This window comes from Microcaecilia unicolor, chromosome 4, assembly GCF_901765095.1.
Source record: "Microcaecilia unicolor chromosome 4, aMicUni1.1, whole genome shotgun sequence".
Lineage (NCBI taxonomy): Eukaryota > Metazoa > Chordata > Amphibia > Gymnophiona > Siphonopidae > Microcaecilia > Microcaecilia unicolor.
The window spans coordinates 338,258,090-338,264,089 of NC_044034.1; positions in this window are offsets into that span (position 1 = coordinate 338,258,090).

The window sequence follows — 6,000 nt, forward strand, 5'->3', positions numbered from 1 at the left end:
GCCAGTGAAGGGTCTTGAGGAGAGGGGTAGTATGAGTAAAGCGACCCTGGCGGAAGATGAGACGGGCAGCAGAGTTTTGAACTGACTGGAGAGGGGAGAGGTGACTAAGTGGGAGGCCAGCAAGAAGCAGATTGCAGTAGTCTAAACGAGAGGTGACAAGGGTGTGGATGAGGGTTTTGGTAGAGTGCTCGGAAAGAAAGGGGCGGATTTTACGGATGTTGTAAAGAAAGAAATGACAGGTCTTGGCGGTCTGCTGGATATGAGCAGAGAAGGAGAGAGAAGAGTCAAAGATGACCCCAAGGTTTCGAGCTGAGGAGACAGGGAGAATGAGAGAGCCATCAACAGAAATAGAAAACGGGGGGAGCGGGGAGGTGGGTTTGGGGGGGAAAATGAGAAGCTCGGATGTTGCCACCGCTCCCCCTCTACCCACCCCTCGAGGTCGCACCAGCCAGTGCTCTACCCTCCCCCCAAAGGTCGCAGCAACCACTGCTCCACCCTCCACCACCCTCTGTCCTACATCAGCTGTGCGCCGCTCCCCCCCCCCCCCCCCACCGTCCGATACAAAAACCAAAAAAATGAAATTGTACCTTTAAAAATGGTTTTAAAAAGGAAGCGGAGCCCTGCAGCCAGCCATCGTTTGTCAGCTGTGCATCCGCTCCTCTTCTCACCTTTGACGTCACTGCCCCTAGAGAAGAACCCCAGAGGAGCGCACTGTGCAGCGACGTGAGAGGTGAGAGGACGCGACGCTGGTTTTGCCAGGACACTCTTTTTTTGTTGTTGCTCCGCCTCCGCGCCTGTGCCTTGTCCGTTTCGCCCCTCGAGTGTCAGTGCTCCGCCCTCGACGTCATTACGTTGTGACGCGAGGGCGGGGCAGACACTCATGGGCAAACCGGATATCTATGCCACTTCAAGTTTCCGGCTTGAGGCTTCATTAGAACGTTGGAGGTGCATTTTATAAATAGAGATTTTTGTAAGCCGCTCAGGGGTCCTTTTACTAAGGTGCGCTGAAAAATGGCCTGCGCTACTGTAAGTGTGTGATTTCGACGCGTGCAGATCCATTTTTCAACGCACCTGTAAAAATGCCTTTTTACATTTTTGGCCGAAAATGGATCTGTGGTAAAATGAAAATTGGCGCGCGTCCATTTTGGGTTTGAGTCCTTACCACCAGCCATTGACTTAGCGGTAAAGTCTCACGCATTAACCGGGCGTTAATGATCTAAACGCTTTGAATGCCTATTACTGACCGGTTAGCACCATGTGCCAGAAAATAAAAAATCATTTTCTGTTGCGCATAGTGGATGCGTGTAAAAAAATGAAATTACCGCCCGGGCCATGCGGTAGCTGGGCAGTAATTCCAAGTTGACACGCGTTGGGCGCACATTGGCACCTACATTGCTTAGTGAAAGAGCCCGTTAGTTTTTAGGCAGGGTGTAAGTTTTAATAAATAAATAAATATTCATTAGTGTTTAAAATTAGTGAGCTGCATAATATCTGCTTAATTATATAGTCCAGTGCTCTGCTATTATGCTAGTACAGAGGTTCCCAAACTTTCTCTGTTCAAGGCGCCCTTAGTGTAATCAGTATCTTTTTCACGGCATCCCTAAGTCAAAAGAAACACCTAACAGTTCTGCTTATTAAGTAGTTAGGTCCAAAGAAATAATTTAACTGAAAGAAAAGTAGGAGTAGCCTAGTGGTTAGTGCAGTGGACTCTGATTCTGGGGAACTGAGTTCAATTCCCACTGCAGCTCCTTGTGACTCTGGGCAAGTCACTTAACCCTCCATTGCCCTGGTACAAAGTAAGTACATGAATATATGTAAACCACTTTGAATGTAGTCAGGGCCGCCGAGAGGGGGGGACAGGGGGGACAAAAGTCCCCAGGCTCGGGCCTCCGGGGGGGGGGGGGGGGCCGGCGCTGCTGCAGTCCGGCCCGCCCTCTGTAGCTCCCGGAACTAACCTGAAGCGCCTTCACGTTCTCATCGCAGCAGGGCAGGCCACTCCTTCCTTCCTTGGCCCGCCCTCACCTGATGTAACATCCGCAAGGCGGGGCACGGAAGGAAGGAGAGGTCTGCCATGCTGATGCTGCTTGCTGCGATGCGAATGTGAAAGCGCTTCAGGTTAGTTCGGAGGGCCCGGCAGCGGGTGAAGGGGGGGCCCGGCGACTTCGGGTGGGGAGGGACGCGACCTCGGGTGGGGGGGGGGGGCCCGGGGGCGGTCTTGTCCCGGGCCCGGCCCCGGCTCTCGGCGGCCCTGAATGTAGTTACAAAAACCTCAGAAAGGCGGTATATCAAGTCCCATTTCCCTTTCCCTATATGAGATTCTACATGGAATGTTGCTACTATTTGAGATTCTACATGGAATGTTGCTATTCCACTAGCAACATTCCATGTAGAAGCCTGCCCTTGCATATCAGATATCAGCAACGCGGCTGCGCAGGCTTCTGTTTCTGTGAGTCTGATGTCCTGCACGTACATGCAGGACGTCAGACTCACAGAAACAGAAGCCTGCGCGGCCGCATTGCTGATCTGCAAGGGCAGGCTTCTACATGGAATGTTGCTAGTGGAGGAGTAGCCTAGTGCAGTGGACTTTGATCCTAGGGAACTGAGTTCAATTCCCACTGCAGCTCCTTGTGACTCTGGGCAAGTCACTTAACCCTCCATTGCCCCTGGTACAAAATAAGTACCTGAATATATGTAAACCACTTTGAATGTAGTTGCAAAAACCTCAGAAAGGCGGTATATCAAGTCCCATTTCCCTTTCCCTATTTGAGATTGTACATGGAATGTTGCTACTATTTGAGATTCTAGATGGAATGTTGCTACTATTTGAGATTCTACATGGAATGTTGCTATTCCACTAGCAACATTCCATGTAGAAGCCTGCCCTTGCAGATCAGCAACGCGGCCACGCAGGCTTCTGTTTCTGTGAGTCTGACGTCCAGGGCACTGCAGAACACAGTTTGGGAAACGCTGTGCTAGTCTGTTAGCTCACTCAGTTTTCCAATATTGATTCACTAACATTGCACTAGAATTCTAAGGCATTGTGTAAAAAGCTATTAAGAAGCTCCTGGCTTTAGTCTTTTCTCCTGCTTTACATAATGCTTGCTTTAACAATTGAGCAGCGGTATTCAAGCTGCAGTCAGACACTGTGGTGATAATGAGCACTAATTGGCAATAATTAGAATTTACATGCACAATTCCCTATGTGTATTCTGTAATGCACTGCGCCTAACTTCTAATGCATGCAGATAACAAGGGGCATGGTTATGGGTGGGGAAATAGGTGTTTTGTGGGCGTTCTGAAATTTACACGCATAGTTATAGAATATGGCCCTCTGCGCCTAAGTCTACGTGCCAGGATTTACGCCCATGTTTTCACTGGTATAAACGGATGCACATAGATTTAGGTGCTATGATTGCGGCCTAAGCATATTCTATATACCGCGCCTAAATCTAGGCATGGCTCATAGAATACACTTAGGTGGAAATGTTTCCCATGAGAATTTTTTAGGTGCAATATATAGAATTCCCCCCCCCCCCCCCCATGGGGAGTGGAGGAGTGGCCAAGTGGTTAGAGCACCAGTCTTGCAATCCAGAGATGGCCAGCTCAAATCCCACTGCTGCTTCCTGTGATCTTGGGCAAGTCACTTAACCCTCCATTGCCTCTCAGGTACAGACTTAGATTTTGAGCCCTCCTGGGACAGAGAAATATCCAGTGTACCTGAATGTAACTCACCTTGAGCTACTACTGCAAAAGGTGTGAGAAAAATCTAAATAAATAATGCCAATTAACTCCAATTATAGTCTATTATTGGTAGGTAGTGCCAATTGACACCTAATTTAACCATTCCATTCCATGCATAACTACCATTATTCTATAACCTGTGCGCAAGATTATATAATTAGGGGTGGGCTTCCCTTTGCTCCATATCTTCTCCTTTTCATTAGCTGTGCCTGTTCATTCTCTAACAAGTTGAAGCAGTAACAGGCATTTCAGAATTATTATTATGGCCCTACTTCATTTCTGCTGGTCGATAAAATCCCATTAAAATAATCGCAGCTGTATGCTCCACATTTTTTGTTATTATTCTTACCTTAGAAACCAGAAAACCATTCTTGTACTCAAGCAGTTTCTGGGGGTAGTCAAGATCTTCTGAGGAGCTCATGTTCCTGTGATGCTCTGCATTAATCTGATTTCTTCATCCATGTAAGCTGTGTTTTGTATTGGTAGTGGATTAGTCAAGCAGCTTAACTCTGAACCTATAACCTAATCCAAACTCTCTCTATATATATATATTCTGTCAAGCATAAACAGAGTCTTGAGCTTTGGTGCTACTGTATATTAATATGTAGGAATGTCATGGGCACAGATTAAAGTAACTGTCGTAAAATAAATCACATGATATGGAGTCTTTCATTTATTTATTTATTATTACATTTGTACCCTGCGCTTTACCACTCAAAGTAGGTTCAATGCGGCTTACATTTGGGATTACAGAGTATTGATGAAGAAAAATAAGATAAGTATTTTTTTAAGTAATTGAGACACACGACTTAGAAATTTAAAGTGTTTATGAAAAGAAGATTGGAGGTTTATTTGCCGATGAAGAGTTTACCCCGTGGGTCACAAGATTACAATATTTGGACCGGGGTTACAGAGGCTTTTTCCTCCATCATACATAGGAATTACCACCACCTATAAACCACTTGGATATACTTAACATTTAGGCATGAGCATTTATGCCAGCCACAGGGCTAAATTAAGTGACCACTCAAACGCCGGCAAGTATTTTGCCACCTGCATTAGGAAAAGTAGGTGCGTACTTTTCGTTATAAATAGGCTTGAAAGAGGAATCTGCTTACCCTCTTATCCTAGGTGCCCTGTTATAAAATTATCCTCTGTTATTCGGTAGCATTTTTAGTACACGCTAATGATTAGCGTACGCTAAACACTACAGACGCCCATAGGAATAAATGGCGTCTAGTGCATGCTTATTTTTAGCAAGTGCTAAAAACACTAGCATGCCTAAGTAAAACAACCCCATAATTTCTATATAGTTTAAGGTGAGAATGAGCAGCCCTAGTCCACGTACTACTACTACTACTTAACATTTCTAGAGCGCTACTAGGGTTACGCAGCGCTGTACAATTTAACAAAGAGAGACAGTCCCTGCTCAAAGAGCTTACAATCTAATAGACAAGTGAACGGTCGGTCCGATCGGGGGCAGTCAAATTGGGGCAGTCTGGATTCACTGAACGGTAAGGGTTAGGTGCCGAACGCAGCATTGAAGAGGTGGGCTTTAAGCAAAGACTTGAAGATGGGCAGGGAGGGGGCTTGGCGTAAGGGTTCAGGAAGGTTGTTCCAAGCATAGGGTGAGGCGAGGCAGAATGAGCGGAGCCTGGAGTTGGCGGTGGTGGAGAAGGGTACTGAGAGGAGGGATTTATCCTGTGAACGGAGGTTACGGGCGGGAACGTAAGGGGAGATGAGGGTAGAGAGGTAGTGAGGGGCAGCAGACTGAGTGCACGTACACTGAACCACTTTGAGTGAAACCTCTTATGGGGAACTCCAGACCTAGGAACCAGCTCTATGGGTGTCAGTGGGTGCTGAGCACCCCCAATATGGACTGTGTGCATAGAAGGGTAATCTGTATTGTGTTGGGCACACTCAAATCATTTTGAAATGTTGACACCTATGACTCCAGAGCATGAGTAAGGAAGGTACAAGATCTTGAAGTACTACCAGATGTGTTCTCTAGTCCAATGCACTTTCATAGATTTGGAAGCAGGGACCAGGGGATGGAAACGTAAAGTAATGATACATTAACCTGGCATGCTCTGATCATGATGGAATAGTTTTTCCACTCTTTGCTACAGCAGCTGTAATACCAGCTGCCACCTGAAAGGTCGAGTGTTAATCAGTTTAAAGAGATTATACCAAAACAAAAGTGATGAGGATTGAACATTCAATGGCGACAGCACCGAGAAATCTATTAGAGGTAAGTAC